This window comes from Piliocolobus tephrosceles, chromosome 4, assembly GCF_002776525.5.
Source record: "Piliocolobus tephrosceles isolate RC106 chromosome 4, ASM277652v3, whole genome shotgun sequence".
NCBI classification, from domain to species: Eukaryota; Metazoa; Chordata; class Mammalia; order Primates; family Cercopithecidae; genus Piliocolobus; species Piliocolobus tephrosceles.
Window position 1 is genome coordinate 42,179,855 of NC_045437.1, and position 19,016 is coordinate 42,198,870.

At 42.4% G+C, this 19,016-nt stretch overlaps 1 long non-coding RNA gene across 1 annotated transcript in view; it reads left to right on the forward strand.

The window, feature by feature from the left end:
* LOC111545478 overlaps window positions 1-19,016 on the forward strand; it is a 39,714-nt gene that overhangs the window by 13,154 nt on the left and 7,544 nt on the right. Inside the window, exon 3 of the long non-coding RNA XR_002732479.1 lies at window positions 2,599-2,653. This is a non-coding gene — a long non-coding RNA (uncharacterized LOC111545478). The remainder of the gene's footprint in view (window positions 1-2,598; window positions 2,654-19,016) is intronic.

Consider the following 19,016-nt stretch of genomic DNA (forward strand, 5'->3'; position numbering starts at 1 on the left):
GGAAGAGAAGGAAACTTTTCTACTCTAATACTTGAAGGGGGCCTGCCCCTCCACACCTGTGGGTATTTCTCGCAAGGTGGAGATGAGAGACTGAGAAAAGAAATAAGACACAAAGTATAGAGGAGAAAAGTGGACCCAGGGGACCGGCACTCAGCAAGTGAGGACCTGCACCAGCACTGGTCTCTGTGTTCCCTCAGTATTTATTGATCACTATCTCTACTATCTTGGTGAGGGGGATGTGGCAGGACTATAGGGTAATGGTGGGGAGATGGTCAGCAGGAAAACGGGAGCAAAGGACTCCGTGTCATAAATAAGTTTAAGGAAAGGTGCTGTGCCTGAATGTGCACGTAGGCCAGATTTATGTTTGACTTTACACAAACATCTCAGTGCATTAAGGAGCAGTATTGCCACCAGCATGTCTCACCTCCAGCCATAAGGCAGTTTTCTCCTATCTCAGTAAATAGAATATATGATTGGATTTTACACCGAGACATTCCATTCCCAGGGATGAGCAGGAGACAGATGCCTTCCTCTTATCTCAGCTGCAAAGAGGCCTTCCTCTTTTACTAATCCTCCTCAGCACAGACCCTTTATGGGTGTTGGGCTGGGGAATGGAGGTCTTTCCGTTCCCACGAGGCCATATCTCAGGCTGTCTCAGTTGGGGGGAAACCTTGGACAATACCCAAGCTTTCTTGGGCAGAGGTCTCTGTGGCCTTCCGCAGTGCATTGTGTCCCTGGGTACTTGAGACTGGAGAACGGTGATGACTTTTACCAAGCATACTGCCTGCAAACATTTTTACCAAGGCACATCCTGCACAGCCCTAAATCCATTAAATCTTGAGTCAATACAGCACATGTTTCTGCAAGCACAGGATTGGGGCTAGGGTTACAGAAAACAGCATCTCAAGGCAGAAGAATTTTTCTTGGTACAGATCAAAGTGGAGTGTCTTATGTCTTCCTTTTTCTACACAGACACAGTAACAGTCTGATCTCTCTTTTCTTTCCCCCACAATACTTGTCTGAGGACATGTATTATCACCAGAGAGAACTTGAGACTGCATAACAAACCTTACTCGCCAGACATTTCCTAATCACCTTCCCACTGTTTACTCCCTCCCCTGATAATCCCAAAGCTCCCTTTTCCTTTGACTATTCGATTCTCTTCACAATGTATCACCCCTTGTTAAATGGTATATAAGCCCCCAGCCTTAAACTCCTACTTGGGTTTTCACTTCTCTTTTGTGAAGCCTCATTATGTATGCAAAATAAAATTTTTCTACTGTTAATCTGTCTTGTCAGTTTAAGTGACAGGCTGGGGCTCGGCACGGTGGCTCAATGCCTGTAATCCCAGCACTTTGGGAGGCTGAGGCGGGCGGATCACAAGGTCAGGAGATCGAGACCATCCTGGCTAACACAGTGAAATCCCGTCTCTACTAAAAAATACAAAAAATTAGCCAGGCGTGGGTGGCGGGTGACTCTAGTCCCCGCTACTCAGGAGGCTGAGGCAGGAGAATGGCGTGAACCCAGGAGGCGGAGCTTGCAGTGAGCCTAGATTGTGCCACTGCACTCTAGCCTGGGCGACAAAGCAAGGCTCCGTCTCAAAAAAAAAAAAAAAAGTGACAGAGTCTACACACTGAATTTAAGAAGGTAGAGATCAGGTTTTTTTCATCATCTACAGAGGTATTCTGCTTCTAAAATGAGTGAGAACAATGGATTTGACCACAATCAGATGGGTATTAAGGGTAAGAAAGAAAAGTGGCTCAGAGTAGCCTGAGGAATGTAAGGTATGCAAAATTTATCAGGCTCAGAGAGACTTGATCAAGAGCCTTCAACCATATCCCTCTCACCCATACCCAGGAATAATTGTTTCAAGGCATTTTGACAGGGGCAGCAACTCAGCTCTTGCCTGTAATGCCAGCTACTCAGGAGGCTGAAATGGGAGGATCACATAAGCCCAGGAGTTTGAGGCTGCAACAAGCTATAATCAGGCTACTGCATTTCACCCTGGGCAACAGAGAGAAAACCTATCTCTAAAAAAAGTTAAGATAAATAAAAAATAAATAAGCAAAAAATAAATTTGGGGCCGGGTACAGTATCTCACGCCTATAATCCCAGCACTTTAGGAGGCCGAGAGGGGTGGATCACCTGGGGTCAGGAGTTCGAGACCAGCCTAGCCAACATGGTGAAACCTCGTCTCTACTAAAAATACAAAAAATTAGCCAGGTGTGGTGGTGGGTGCCTGTAATCCTAGCTACTCGGGAGGCTGAGGCAGGAGAATTGCTTGAACCCGGGAGGTAGAGGTTTCAGTGAGCCAAGATCGCACCATTGCACTCCAGCCTGGGCAACAAGACTGAAATTCCATCTCTAAATAAATAAATAAATACATTTTGGTGGGTTTTTTTTTTCATTTCTGTAGTTTCTAGACTAATTACCTAAAATGCTACCACAAGTTGGGCAATGTGAGTCTCACCCATTACTTTCTTGTTCCTGAAATTAGTGATATAAAGAAAAATGTATAGCCAACAATAGCTTATGTTATTTTAATAAATCAATGTAAAATTTTGTTTGTTTTGTTGTTTGTTGTTTTGTTTTTGACAGAGTCTTGCTCTGTCACCTAGACTGAAGTGCATCCAGACTGAAGTTGGAGGCTATGGTGAGCTGCACCACTGCACCACTATGGGAGGCTGAGGTGAGCAGATTGCCTGAGCTCAGGAGTTCGAGACCAGCCTGGGCAATGCGGTGAAACCCCGTCTCTACTAAAAAGCAAAAAATTAGCCAGGCATGGCCGCCTGTGCCTATAGTCCCAGCTACTCAGGAGGCTGAGGCAGGAGAATTGCTTGAACCTGGGAGGCAGAGGTTGCAGTGAGTCGAGATTGCACCACTGCACTCTAGCCTGGGTGACAGAGTGAGACTCTGTCTCCAAAAAAAAAAAAAAAAAAAAAAAAAAACAGAATATAAGGTGAAGAGCCAAGCAGGGTGGCACATACCTGTTGTCCCATCTACTCAAAAGGCTGAGGCCAGAGGAGGATTGCTTGAAACAAGTTTAACGCCAACCTAGAGAATATACTGAGACTCTGTCTCTAAATTTTATATATATATATATATATATGTATGTATATATGGTGAATTCACCTTTACCATATTTTTTATATACAAGCAATGGGATTGATTAGCAAGTAATGGGACTCTGAAATCAAATGGGTAAATTTGGGTAGATCTTTATAAATATAATAATCTTGAATCCCACAAATCTCTCTAAGCTTCCTTTAAAAAACAGACTTTCTGTCTGAGTAGGTGAGTCCTTTTTTTTGTTTGAAGATACTAGAAAGCTCTTACTGAGACAGCTCCTAAAAGAATGTCAGTTTAACAGAAGTCTCATAGCCAGTATAACTAATTCTAAACCCTTAACTAGAGGCAGATACTAGGATACCCCTAAGGGACAACAATGAAATCTGAATTTGGGTGTCATTGCTTACATATCAAAACAGTTGCAAGAGATAGTTAATTTATATTTGCAGAAACCATATAAATTTGTATGAAAATGATTTTTTAAAGTGCTATATCAAGAAGACTAAAGCATAATGCAGAACAAATAAAATTTGCTTATATGGGTGCCAAGAATAGAAATTCTGGGTTCCACATACATCAGCATCTAGAAGAATCTGCAGTAGGTATGGATGGTTGATTGAGGCCTTTATTCAATGGTAGTCTACAAAGAATAAGACTGAGAAGTAAGAACTTTCCTGTTAAAATGGAAAGATAGAGTAAACAAGTTTAGGAATATCTCATAATCCACTGATTCCATTCTTAGGTCTATACCCAAAGGAAATTCTTACACATACACAAGGAAACATGGAAGAGAATGTCTACATATGTACTGTTCACAGTAACAAAAATTTGCTGAGGAGGAAGGAACTAAAAGTCTAACAACAGGGGAGCAGATAGAAAGGAACATGTTATATTCACAGAACGGAATATTTTACAAAAATCAGAATAAACTACAACATTACTCAAAATCATGGCTGCATTATAGCAACATAATATTCAGAGAAAAAGTTTAAAAGACTACATAGAACGGTCATTTGAGGAAAATGACAAGTCTTAATCATTTTAGGAGGTTTATTTACCAAAGTTAAGGACATGCCCAAGATACAGGTCTATGCCTTTCTCTGATGATGATTTTGAGGGCTCCAAATTTAAAGGGGAAAGGGTGGGATATTGAGAAGCTCATAGTTTTCACATAAACCAAAGGGGCAGAGGAAAAATGTGGGGAATCTGCATTTTACGTAAGATAACACAGACAAAATGGGGTAGGGGAACAATCAGATATGCATTTGTGTCTTGTGAGCAGGGTGACTGCACATGTAAAGATAAGCTATCAATTTGCATTGCCATGGTGAAGTTTTAACAGCTCACCAGGAATTTCCTCTTGGGCAAAATATGGGAGAGGTATGTAGCTTTTCATCTTGTAGCCATCTTATTTAGGAACCAAAAGCGGGAGGCAGGTTTGTGTGACCCAGTTCCCAGCTTAACTTTTCCCTCTGACTAAATGAATTTGGGGTCCCAAAGTTTAATTTCCCTTCACAGAACACAGTTTTATTTTATAAAATTAACAAAAACACAATATGTAGATACATATTGATAAAAATTATGTAAAAAGGTAAACAACAGAATAATCAACTTAGTAATAAAATAACCAACTGTGGATGGTTATCTTGAATTGAAGGGTTGGAAATAAGGGATACAGGAAAATCACACACACAATAAACTAAATTGGAAGATGAGCCTAATGCTAACACCAAAAATGGACCTCTTGACACTGAACGGCAAAATTGCATTTATCCGTCCAGCCTCAGGAAGAGTTACACAACCTCACGTTTCCTCAAGTGAGGCTGTGTGTCTATGAAGCGTGGGACATGGAGAAGCAAGCATAGCACAGTTTTCCAGGAGGAGCTGGCTTAACAAAAGAGGGTGGAATGTGAGGGGCCAAACTTTTTACGTGCAGATCCCCCTCAAACTCTACAACCGGATAATTCATTAGTTTAGTGGTGAGAACTAAAAGATGAGACATGAAACTAAAATTATTCAGGTATAATTGTACCTTATAGAAACTGGACAAGGGGGATGCCACTTTTCACACTTGTACAGTCATTCAGTGTATTGAACTACCCTGTGAAAAGATAAGTACAATTGCATTAATAGATTAAGTAAACTACAGCAAGGTATGGTGTCACACACCTGTAGTCCCAGCTACTCAGAAGGCTGAGACAGGAGATTGCTTGAGCTCAGGCGTTTAAGGTTTTAATAAGTTATAATCATGCCACTGCACTCCAGCATGGGTGACAGAGTAATACTTCATCTCTTAAAAGATAAAGAAAGAAATTACAGCTTCAAACTCTATGATATTTTGAAGACAAAGTAAAATGATAAAAAGGGTTGAAAATAAAGGAGTGGATAAAGATGCATCTGAATCTAATCAATTTTTTTAACTTTTATTTTAGGTTCAGGGGTACATTGGGTACATTTTAGGTTTAGGTGGGTGGAAGGATATCTTTCAGTTCTGTCCTTTGTCCAGTTCCCATGAAGATAAGTTGTTAATTTACATTGTTAGGGTGAAATTCAGCAGAACTATTTTAGGGTAAAGATATTAAGGTCCACAAGAAATTTCCTTGTGAGCAAACTATGAAGATGGTATATAGCCTTTTGTCTTTGTAGCTATCTATTTAGAGAAAAAAGTAGGAGGCCATTTTATGTGACTTGGGTCCCAGCTTGACTTTTCCCTTTGACTTAGAGAATTTGGGGTCTTAGTATTTTATTTTCCCTTCCTAGCTGTTGTATGTGTTGCTCTGGTGACTTTTCCTGAAGTTTATATTGCTTAACTTCAGTTTGCAGGGCTTGAAGAAAAAGCACAATTGTAATCTTTAGTGAGTCTAACCAAGAAAAATGGAAGCATCAGTTTGGAAACTTGTAGAGACAAAACTATTTAGTATTTGGTCTAAATTGAAGTCAAATAACAAAAACTCAAAAACAATTGGCAGGGCTAGAGTCTAATAACAGGTGTACTATAGTGTTTTTTCTGAAATGCAATTTTTCTTTCTTTTTTTTTTTTTGAGATGGAGTCTTGCTCTGTCTCCCAGGCTGGAGGGCAGTGGCACTATCTGGGCTCACTGCAAGCTCCGCCTCCCAGGTTCACGCCATTCTCCTGCCTCAGCCTCCCGAGTAGCTGAGACTACAGGCACCCACCACCTCGCCTGGCTAATTTTTTGCACTTTTAGTAAAGATGGGGTTTCACCACGTTAGCGAGGATGGTCTCGATCTCCTGACCTCGTGATCTGCCCGCCTCAGCCTCCCAGAGTGCTGGGATTACAGGCTTGAGCCACCGTGCCTAGCCCCCACAATTTTTCTTTCTTTAGTCTCTCATTTATACCAAAGACAAATCATAGTAACACTAATTTATTTGTAAAATGTTTTAGTTTTACTATATTTGGCCTCATTATTTGCATAAAGTATAGCAAGAATAGTATAGAAAGAACTTTTTCTTTTCCTTTCTTTTTTTTTGAGATGGAGTCTCTGTTTGTTGCCCAGGCTGAAGTGCAATGGCACAATCTCAGCTCACTGCAGCCTCTGCCTCCCAGGTTCAAGCAATTCTCCTGCCTTAGCCTCCCAAGTAGCTGGGATTACAGGCATCCACCACCACACCCAGCTAATTTTTATATTTTTAGTAGAGACAGGGTTTTGCCAAATTGGCCAGGCTGGTTTCGAACTCCTGCCCTCAGGTGATCTGTGATTTGCTTTCTAAGAAACTGATTTGCTTTCCAGGAAACTGTTTTGCTTTCCAGGCTCACCAGGGGGAGTATTAAAGGACCAGTGAGTAGGCAAGGCTAGGAGCAAAACTGCACATTTATTTTTTTTGGTCACCTAGCTTCAGGGAAGACGGTGTGGAGGGTGAGGTCTGCCGGCCTCTGGCAAAGGAGGCTGAGAGAGTCGCCTGGTGGAGCTCTCAGGCGGAGTTCCTGCAGTAACCACAGGAGTGGGGGCTGAGGAAGTGCCCGCGGAGCCCCTCGGGGAGCGGCTTTTATGTCCTGGGCCTGGGAGTGGGTGGGCAGTGGGCGGGAGGTAGGCAGGTCGGGGGCTGGGCGGTAGGCGTGGCTAGGCGGGTTCCGGTTTTTCTCCGTGGGAGGTCGGGTTGCGCCTGCTCAGTTGACCTGTGTCTTTCCCAGGCACGGGAAAGTTGATGGTGAAGAACCCGGAACTGTGCCATCTTGCCTCCCTTCGTCCAAACAATCTGCCCACCTCAGCTTCCCAAAGTGCTGGGATTACAGGCGTGAGCCACTGTGCTCAGCCAGTAGAACTTTTTCATAAGGAATCTCAGTTTAGACTTTTAAAAGCTTCTTAAAACTGAGAAGCCAAGCCAAAGATTTGCCATCAGACTGTGCTTATAAAACCAGTGTATAAAACTGTATAAAATATGTGTGTATAAAACCAGTGAATTCCTCTCTTTTTGAGGTTCCCAAAATATCTGAAGAGTCCTGGGCCTGTCATAAGGTAATATTATTTACTTACCACAAGGTCAGGAACCTCCTAAGGGAGCCGTGTAGATGAGGCACCAGGCCAGTCTTTCTAGGAGCTTTTTATGCTCTATGAAGACAACCTAAATTGCTCAAAGCAGTCTGGTCATATCCAAAAATATATCATTCCAGTTAAAGCCTTGGTAAAATAACCAGTATATCTCATTGTGAGCTGTCACAACAGAAAGCAGATTCTTACTGAATGTATGCAAATAACTATATTGCCATAAGAATACTCACAAATAGCTTCCAAATTTTGGAAAAATCAGGTAGAGACAGGTAAATGTTTTAATTTTTTTTGTTTTGTTTTGTTTTTGAGATGGAGTCTTGCTCTGTTGCCAGGCTGGAGTGTAGTGGCGTGATCTCGGCTCACTGCAACCTCCACCTCCCAGGTTCAAGCGATTCTCCTGCCTCAGGCACCCTACTGGGACTACAGGCACGTGCCACCACACCTCGCTAATTTTTGTATTTTTAGTAGAGATGGGGTTTCACCATGTTGGCCGGGATGTCTCAATCTCTTGACCTCGTGATCCGCCCGCCTTGGCCTCTCAAAGTGCTAGGATTACAGGAGTGAGCCACCACACTCAGCAAATGTTTCCACTTTATTCACAAAAGTATACTTTACCCAATTGTTGTAAACTATAAATATTAAGGTTAAAAATAAAAGTTTTTCTTGACTCAAAAACAAAACAAGAATCAGCAATATTTTAAGCAAAAAAGTTACAAAAATTATTTTAGTCTTTTATCAGTTTAGTTCCATGTAATTCATTCTGTTTTGCTTGAAGTTATCAACTTTCATGAACCTATTAACTTTTTTTACTAGACTCTTGAAAAATTTCACCTTGTTCAATGTTATGATCTCCAAAGTTATCAAAAACCTGTATTCAAGAGTACTTGTCAGGATCCTTATTATGACTTTTTTTGAAGAAGAATCAAATTTAGGACTTAGCTTAGTATAAACTGTCTTTCAAGAAGAATAAAAGTAAAGCAATAAATGTCTATGGATGGTAAAAGACTTAGAATAGCCGTAATTAAAGACACAATTGATGGTCAGGTGTAGTGGCTCATGCCTGTAATCCCAGCACTTTGAGAGGCCGAGGCGGTCGTATCACAAGGTCAGGAGATTGAGACCATCCTGGCTAAGATGGTGAAACCCCATCTCTACTAATAATACAAAAAAAAATTAGGTAGGCATGGTTGCAGGTGCCTGTCGTCCCAGCTACTCGGGAGGCTGAGGCAGGAGAAGGGCATGAATCCAGGAGATGGAGCTTGCAGTGAGCCGAAATCACGCCACTGCACTCCAGCCTTGGTGACATAGCGAGACTCCGTCTCAAAAAAAAAAAAAAAAAAAAAAGGACACAATTGACAAGAAAATTTGCTTATTTCTGTGGCATATAACAATTTAACACAATAATCATATGACTCATAACACAGGCCATGATATATCATAATTTTAGGAATCTCATACAATTTTGGAGCACATATTAATAACACATTTCTGCAAATGTAACTCAGAGTTAAATGCCACTATTTGACAGTGTTTTCCATATGATTTTTATATACCAAAATTAAAAGTTTCAGGTCAAAAAAACTTAATTTTAGAATATAAAATTTGATTTTGAGAAGTTTGTCAACTATTAAAGGCTTAAAACACTTGATAGGAAAATAAGAAAAGTTTCAAACCCTGACTCAAAATAGGATTACACATAAGTAATCCTTAACTTATACAAATAAGTTACTCATTTAGCCAAAGTGATAATTCGAAGATTTCAAAAAGCAAAAACCTTTACTCTTTTTGATAGAGAGGAGACTCAGTTCTCCAAACAATCAAAAAGACAAACACAGCATGAGGCAAACTCTCTTTTTTTCTTTTGCGATGTATTTAAAAGTTGAACAAAAAATCTTGTATTTGTTATCTCTTATTATATGGAAATTTTGTTTAAAAAATTTATCTCTATATCAGTATATTATTAATGCTAAAGCTAATTTTAGTAAAACCTTACAAAAATATCTATCTAATCTCAATTAGTTTTGACCACAGAAGATAAGATTTGTATCAACCTTTTATAACCTTTTATAATTTTTTAAATTTAGTTTTATCTATTATTAACTATTAAAAATTTAAAACATTAAAAGAAACATCTAAACTAAGCTAGGTGTGGCATCTCACACTTGTTATCCCAGCACTTTGGGAGGCTGAGGCGGGAGGATCCCTTGAGTCCAGGAGTTCACAACCAGCTTGGGTAATAAACTGAGATCCCGTCTCTACAAAAAAAATTTTTTAATTAGTCAGTTACGGTTGTGTGCACCTATAGTCCCAGCTACTTGGAAAGCTGAGGCAAGAGGAACCCTTGAGCACAGAAGTTTGAGGTTATAGTGAGCTGATAACACCACTGCAGTCCAGCCTGGGAGACAGAGTGAGACCCTGTCTCAAAACAAACAAAACCCTCAAAACTGAACAACATTTTTCTTACCAACAACTATAATTTTATGTGTTTTTATAACTTTTTTTTTTTTTTTTTTGAGAGAGACTAAGTCTTGCTCTGTCACCCAGGCTAGGGTGCAATGGCACGTTCTCGGCCACTGCAACCTCTATCTCTTGGGATCAAGCGATTCTCCTGCCTCAGCCTCCCAAGTAGCTGGGATTACAGAAGTGCACCACCACACCCAGCTAATTTTTGTATTTTCAGTAGAGACAGGATTTCATCATGTTGGCCAAGCTGGTCACAAACTCCTGACCTCAGGTGATCCACCCACCTCCTCCTCCCAAAGTGCTGGGATTACAGGCTTGAGCCACTGCGCTCTGCCAACCTTCGTTATTTAAAACATCTTTTTTGTGTATGTTGCATATAGAAGTGTTTTTGTGTATGTTTTATATGTTTTGTATATAGAAGCATTTTTTATATCTAGAAGCCTTTTCTTTTCCTTTTTTTTTTTTTTTTTTTGAAAGAGAGGATCTTACACTCTTACTCTGTTGCCTAGGCTGGAGTGCAGTGGCATGGCATGGTCATAGTTCACTGCAGCCTAGACCTCCTGGGCTCAAGCAATCCTCCCACTTCAGCCTCCTGAGTGGCTGGGACTACAGGCATGTGCCACCATGCCTGGCTAATTTTTTTGTTTTGTTTTGTTTTGTTTTGTAGAGACAAGGTTTCACCGTATTTCCCAGACTCATCTTAAACTCCTGGGCTCAAGCAGTCTACCAGCTTTAGCCTCCCACAGTGCTGGGATTATAGGCATGAACCACCATGCCTGGTCTAACCTAGAATTTTTAATTATACATAATAATTGTAACATTAATGCTTAATAACTCTGATTTTTAGTTAAAAATCAAGGAAATAAGTAATTTTAACTGTTATGTACCAGATGTAGAGACCAAGACAAAGGAAAGGGCTCTGAAGACAATCTTTGTAGGACCTGATTTCTCTCAGCATGGCCAGGAGGCACAGCTGGACTAGGGAAAATGAGGCACAGGTCATGTCCCCAGTCCTCACAATGGCCACTGGTCTAGGCCACTGGTATGGGCCTCTCATATATATATGGCTTGAATATCAGCTTTTAATTAAGCTGACTTCTGACCATGTAGCTTTTTTTTTAATTAAAAAAATCTTTAAAAATTTCTTAGCAGATTTTAGCTGAGACAAACAGCTAACATTGCTAGATTTTGAGCTTTTTAACCAAAGGCACCCTACATAACCAAGAATGCATGAGGTGTCTCCAAAGAGGTACAAAGAAGTCCTCACAAGATCCAGAACTAACTTCAGAGATAACTCAAAGAGTAAGAGTTTTGCTAATCACAAATGGGATATAATTTGTATCTGTCTGATTATATTCTCTCTAGTGTCTCAGCTTCTCAGCTGGCCATCACAAAGGCCCAAAAAGCCCCACGTGCCCTTACAGATGGAAGACGAACAATCAAAAGCTGTCCATGGAAAGGAAAAGGATGAAAAACAAATGGGTACCCCCAAAAGTAAAAAGTCACACAATTATTAAACCAAAAGGGGCTGATTCCCTGCCCAGGAGTCAAAGCCAGGCCACTCTGGTGAAACACAGAATTTTATCTAAACTACAAGGTGGAGCATACTACTTAGTGAATCTCAAACAGTATCCAAAGTAAGGAGTTTGAGTTCATAAAGGGTCTTAACTTCGTTTTCAATTAGGGGTTTGCTCTTTAATTTTGTCAAGAGAATTTCTAAGGCTAGCCATTACATCATTATATGTCTTTCTTTTAATGTAAGCTTCCTATAAATACAAATAAGGCAATTGTTGAGAATGAGAGATCTTTAAAAATGTTTTTTTGAGTTTAGGAGTCTTTCTAATTTAAATGCTCCATTGTCTGGACACTGGAAATTAGAATTTTCACTGGTATACTTAATTCAATGTGACTTAATGCAATAGCCTCTTCATTGGAAAACCCAAGATACAAATTTCTAGGTTTAATGCAAGTTTTTATCATTTAAGAAAAAGATGTTTCTTGAAGAGGCATAGAAGTGGCAATCCCAAAGAGTCTCTCCCTCAAAAATTTACTCCCAGGAATAAGCCGAGACAGAAAGATTCTTGTTGCCACACATGGTTAAGGATACTGTGTGTGCATACAGTGCCTCTGGTGACTTAGAACTTTGTGGGGATCACCAGTCACAGACCTTAATCTGTGACACCAAGTAGGCTCTCTTAGGATAGGACTTTTCCAGCACTAACCAGGCAACCAGGGTTGAGGTGACAAAAGCCCTGTAGAGATGGGACTTTTAAAGACAAACTACCTCGAGAGCTTGACACACTTGGAACAAAAAGTGTGTTGCTTCAAATCTTATATGACTCTGGTTCCCAGCCATTTTCAAACTGGCCACCAGACATGATCCGAAAATCATGCCACCCAAATGACGGAGACAAAGAGAAAGTGCTCCCACTTGGTCACAGGTCAAGCTCTCAAGGACATAAGACAAGACGGGAACCCCATCCAGTTTTTATTTTGGAGACCCACAGCAAAGTTTATATGCTACTCTGATCACAATTACAAAACTGACCAGTTTTCAGGGTTGGCTTGAAAAACGGGCTTATCAGAGGTTTAGGCCCATGTTCCACCCTATGGTGTCCTTCTTTATCACAGAACAACACAGAAAGACAAAGAAGACTATTTCTGGGAGGAGAAAAACCAAACAATATGAATATTCATACCAAAAAGTACATCAGAGTTGTTAGACCCACTACTAGCTACACAAATATTTTTCTCCTATTAATCAAAATTTTGTAGAGGAAAAAGAGACATACAGTGATTTTTGCCATCCACTTGATTCCACAGAGAGAGAGAGACAGAGAGGCTGGTTGGTAAGAAAATCTTACCTTTCTGCCATCTAGTCAGGTCCTAAGTTCCCTTCACTGCAGTTTCCAGAACAGCAAAGAGACTTTGGGATCCTGCTGACAGCACCAAAACTGTAGAAGCTAAGGGAAAATTTCCCTTCATCCCCTGAAGGTTCAGTGAAAAATCAACTGACAAAAGGCCGATTACTAGGGGAGATGGCATAGAAATTTACTAGCATGCACTGGGGGAAAGTCACAAGTGATTACCCTAACAATGGGGTATGAATGTTTATATACCAACTTGAGGTTACCAGAAAGAATAGGGGCATAAGCCTGGCTACATCAATACAGGTTTTCTCTACATATGAAGGTCTCCCCCATAAAACACAGTTTTTAGGACTACTTCTGTTTGCAGACCCTCTGAACCGCTATCACGAAGTATGTCAAAGAAATATATTTTGGAGTGAAATGTTTTTATTTCCTCAGGAAACCAGCCCTAACAACTCTGAGGCAAGAAGAGGTTCAGGACTGGATATGGGACTTATGGGACAGAAAGTCTCCTACCTCTCCAAAAGCGCAAACATACTTTATTTCTGTTAAAGAAAAAAATGTTACACAGTTGTTAAGATGGTAAAGCAGACTTTACTCAGCATTATTGTCATACGTATACTTTGCAGTAGAGGATAGAGATTGGGATCAGCTCCTAATACAAGGAAAATAAGGGATTTACAGCCAAGGACTGAGGGGTAGGGATGGAAAGTGGGGAAGGACAGGGGTTAGTAAATGGAAAATTACTAAAAGGATAGGTTAATTTTTTCTAAAGTAACCTAACAGTATTCTTGCTATAGGCAGACCAGGGTGATCAGATATCAGTTGGAGAATAAGGAATGTGGTCAGATATTGAGGGTGAATCAGATATTGAAGATAGGGGATTCTGGCTAAAATTGGGCTCTTGAGGCGATGTCCAAGGTCCAAGCATAGGTGGGAAAGGGGTGAGGAGACTGTGTCTAGGGTTTGGTCAAGGAAGGTCTTTGTCAGTCCCTTCTACTTCACTCTGTAAAACCCCCTAGTAATTTTATTGGAACCTTAGAGAAGGTGTTACCCAAACACAATTTAAGCTCAAGGTTGCCAGGAGATTTTGACCCCTTCATCCTAGAAATTCATGTGGTGGCCACTGTGGTGAAGGAAACCTACATGTCCTGGAAGATGGGAGGCTTTGTCCATTTCTCCCAAATCTGCTCATCCAGAATTGGCTCATCAGAATTGAGTTAGGAGACTCAATTCATTTGGACCAATCCTGTCTTTCCACTAGAACTTTCCTGGCTGTACTTTAGTCCATTTTCCCCAAACGTGCTCTTCCGGAATTGGCCTTGCTAGGTGACTGCTTGGTTCTCTCTGCTTCTTCCTCATGCGCCTTCCCAGTTCAGCATAAGCCACCACACTGATTCTAGGTTGACCCTTTCTTCAACACCTGGAACAGCATCCAGGAACCTCAACAAGTCAGTTTGGAGATTTGTTTGGCATCCTGGTCCCCACCTAAAATTGAGGTCCTAGGTCTGCAAACCGCCCCCAGAGTACTCTGGTATCTCCATCATGCACTCCTGCCTTCTCTTCCCATTCCCAGCTTTCCTATGGTGCAGGAAGGTGCCTCCCCTTTGGCCCCACATCCCCAGTAATGTACTTGAGACAAAGTTGCAATGTAAAAAGCCATGTTTGCTCATTTCTGTTGCTAGCATAATTTCACAAAGCCCCTGACTCTGTGATGATGTTCTTCTATCTAGGAGAATGCTTTAAAAACAAAATGGGCTGGGCATGGCGGCTCACGCCTGTAATCCCAGCACTTTGGGAGGTCGAGGCAGGTGGATCACCTGAGGTCAGGAATTTGAGACTAACCTGGCCAACATGGTGAAACCCCGTCTCTACTAAAATACAGAAATTAGCCAGGCATGGTGGCAGGTGCCTGTAATGCTAGCTACCTGTGAGGCTGAGGCACAAAAATCGTTTGAACCCAGGAGGTGGAGGTTGCAGTGAGCCGAGATTGCACCACTGCACTCCAGCCTGGGTGACAGAGCAAGAGTTTCTCTAAAAAAAAACAAAAACAACAACAACAAAAACAGGATACAGCACATTGGCCCCCACATCTCCTATCTGAGTCACTATATTCCTTAAAAGATAAGTGGGCCGGGCGCAGTGGCTCATGCCTGTAATCCCAGCACTTTGAGAAGTCAAGGCAGGTGGATCACCTGAGGTCAGGAGTTCAAGACCAGCCTGGCCAAAATGGTGAAACCCTGTCTCTAACAAAAATACAAAATTTAGCTGGGTGTGGTGGTGGGTGCCTGTAATCCCAGCCACTCGGAAGACTGAGGCAGGAGAAACGCTTGAACCCAGGAGGCAGAGGTTGCAGTGAGCCAAGATCGCACCACTGCACTCCAGCCTGGGCGACAAGAGCAAAACTCCATCTTAAAACAAACAAACAAAAAAACATAAATGAACTCAGTCCTTGCACATAATATGTGACACATATTTTCCTGCACATAATATGTGACAGGGTTAGTGATTATGCTCTATAATCTATAACCAGATGTACTCTTGCACCCAAGCATTGATGTGATTCTGCTTTAATGTGACATCTGAGCAAGTTTGATGTAAGTTCTGAAGACATACTGAAACCTCCATGACCTGTATATGAGTTATGAGCAGAAACGCTGTTTCTAAGCAGTCTACAAAATCTCTCTAAAAGACTCCTCCAGGGCTATAAGTGCTCGGTCTGCAGTCCTCAGAAATACTTCTAAATAAAACTAAATTTAAATATTTAAAAGCTTGTTTTTTTTGTTTTTGTCTTTAGTTGACATTGACAAAGATTATCTCCTTGACCAATCTCTGGATAGGTTCCTGGGAGTACTCTTTACTAAGCTTCAACCTTGGTCTATAAAGACTTGAAAAACACTAACACATTGTCTAACAGCTCAGGGCTACAACTCGGATGACCCTAGCCCTCTTTTAGATGCCTGACTGAGAAAGATCAAAGCTGCAGAAAGAATATACTGTGTGTTCCAGGCAAGACCTGAAAATAGAGCTGCTATCTCCCAGCCTCTGTGGGAGGGCAGGAGCCTAGCTTTGTTTAGCCCCAGTTAGGAGCCTCAGTTCATATGGACCAATCCTCCCTTTCCACTTCCTATAATTTTTCACTTTCCTGTTTCTACTCAGGTCTTCCTCACTCACATCCCTCCCTATTCCCTCTGTCTCCCTTTAAAACACCCAGTCACCTTTATACAAATCAAAGTTGTGTTCATGCTGGACTCCTCCCTATTGCACCAAGGGCCATGCCCCTGTCCTGGCCAAGCTCCCGGCCACCAGCTCCTCTGCTCCCTGTCCTTCCTCAACAGCCAAACCAGAAACATGCATGAGTAAGAATTTTGCATTTTTGCACAATTTTATCTCATGGGCAAAAACACATGTACAAAGTTCTCTGCTGGCATAATCTCTACCATTGTGTTTGAGCAAACCTAGAGGTGTCATGGTAACAATATCTTTTGGCACAGGATCACCCATTGAAGAGTCTCAGTGAAAGAGAAAGGAGGCCAAAGGCAGGTGGCAGAGGAGGCGTGCATCAACTCAGTCACTGCTCCTGGGCTCTACTGCCAACAAGACTTGGAACATTGGGTGGTGGCTGTTGGAGGCAGGAGGAGGGTGATGCTTGGTAGGTCTCCATGATCAGATTTCTCAGGCTCCAGTTGTCTGTTCCTGGAGCAGGGTGATCCAGCCAAGTGAGGCAGTCAGGGAATGCATTGGCAGGGCTCAAGGGAGGCTGTGACTTGGGGGCATCTCTAGGGGCATCTGTGTCTCCTCCTGGGTTGCAGTGATCAGTTCCTAGGTGGATGGTTCTGCGCCTGGCTAAAGGTGCTATGCACTCTGGGTTCTTGTCTCAGGTGAGCCCATTTCAGAAGTCCACAGGAATAGGAAAGCAGCTCAATGTCCTGGTGGTCCCAAGAGAGGTGGCCCAGCTTTGGATAGAAAGCAGGCTGCCAGGGACTTGAATCCTCTGGTACACTGGAATGTGCTCTACGAAATCTCAGGCCTCAAGCACAAGTTGTTGAAAGTGCCTCACATCTTTCCTGTTCCAGGTGACAAAGGATGAGTGCCATTTTTTTAATTATCTTCTGGCTGATTAGGCAGTCCCAAGCAGATAGGGGCAAGCTGGGTAGTGACAGGAAGCCCAGAGCTGATTGCAACAGAAGAATGGCCTGGTGTTATTGACATAAAAACCAATCAATCACCTTTGATGAAATTTTCTAGAATGAAATCCTTTTGGTGATAGACTGGGTTAGAAGTTGAAAAGAAAAGTATTGGTGGTTCCAAGATGGCCGAATAGCAACAGCTCTAGTCTACAGCTCCCAGCATGAGCAACACAGAAGATGGGTGGTTTCTGCATTTCCAACTAAGGTACCAGGTTCATCTCACTGGGGCGTGTCAGACAGTGGGTGCAGGACAGTGGGTGCAGTCCAGCGAGTGACAGCCAAAACAGGGCAAGCCATTGCCTCACCCAGGAAACTCCAGGGGTCAGGAACTTCCCTTTCCTAGCCACGGGAAGCCGTAACAGACAGCACCTGGAAAATTGGGTCACTCCCACCTTAATACTGCACTTTTCCAAGGGTCTTAGCAAATGGCACACCAGGAGATTATATCCCACACCTGACTCAGAGGGTCCCACACCCACGGAGCCTCACTCATTGCTGGCACAGCAATCTGAGATTGAATTGCAAGGCAGCAGCGAGGCTGGGGGAGGGGCGCCCACTGATGCTGAGGCTTGAGTAGGTAAACAAAGTGGCCGGGAAGCTCGAACTGGGTGGAACCCACTGCAGCTCAATGAGGCCTGCCTGCCTCTGTAGACTCCACCTCTGGGGGCAGGGCATAGCTGAACAAAAGGCAGCAGAAACCTCTGCAGATTTAAATGTCCCTGTCTGACAGCTTTGAAGAGAGTAGTGGTTCTCCCAGCACGGAGGTAGAGATCTGAGAACGGACAGACTGCCTCCTCAAGTGGGTCCCTGACCCCCCAGTAGCCTAACTGGGAGGCACCCCCCAGTAGGGGCAGACTGACGCCTCACACAGCCGGGTATGCCTTGAGACGAAGCTTCCAGAGGAACAATCAGGCAGCAACATTTGCTGTTCAGCAATATTTGCTGTTCTGCAGCCTCCACTGCTGATACCCAGGAAAACAGGGTCTGGAGTGGACTTCCAGAAACCTCCAACAGACCTGCAGCTGAGGGTCCTAACTGTTAGAAGGAAAACTAACAAACAGAAAGGACATCCACACCAAAACCCCATCTGTACATCACCATCGTCAAAGACCAAAGGTAGATAAAACCACAAAGATGGGGAAAAAACAGAGCAGAAAAGCTGAAAATTCTAAAAATCAGAGCACCTCTGCCTCTCCAAAGGAATGCAGCTCCTCACCAGCAACAGAACAAAGCTGGAGGGAGAATGACTGACAAGTTGAGAGAAGAAGGCTTCAGACGATCAAACTTCTCTGAGCTAAAGGAGGAACCCATCACAAACAAGCTAAAAACCTTGAAAAAAAGATCAGATGAATGGCTAACTAGAATAACCAGTGTAGAGAAGTCCTTAAATGACCAGATGGAGCTGAAAACCATGGCAGGAGAACTACGTGACAAATGCACAGGCTTCAGTAATGATTCAATCAACTGGAAGAAAAGGTATCAGTGATTGAAGATCAAATGAATGAAATGAAGTGAGAAGAGAACTTTAGAGAAAAAAGAGTAAAAAGAAATGAACAAATCCTCCAAGAAATATGGGACTATGTGAAAAAACCAAATCTGCATCTGATTGGTGTACCTGAAAATGACGGGGAGAATGGAACCAAGTTAGAAAACACTCCGCAGGATATTATCCAGGAGAACTTCCCCAACCTAGCAAGGCAGGCCAACATTCAAATTCAGGAAATACAGAGAACGCCACAAAGATACCCCTCGACAGGCGCCTGTAGTCCCAGCTACTAGGGAGGCTGAGGCAGGAGAATGGCGTGAACCCGGGAGGTGGAGCTTGCAGTGAGCTGAGATCTGGCCACTGCACTCCAGCCTGGGCGACAGAGTGAGACTCTGGCTCAAAAAAAAAAAAAAAAAAAAAAAAAAAAAA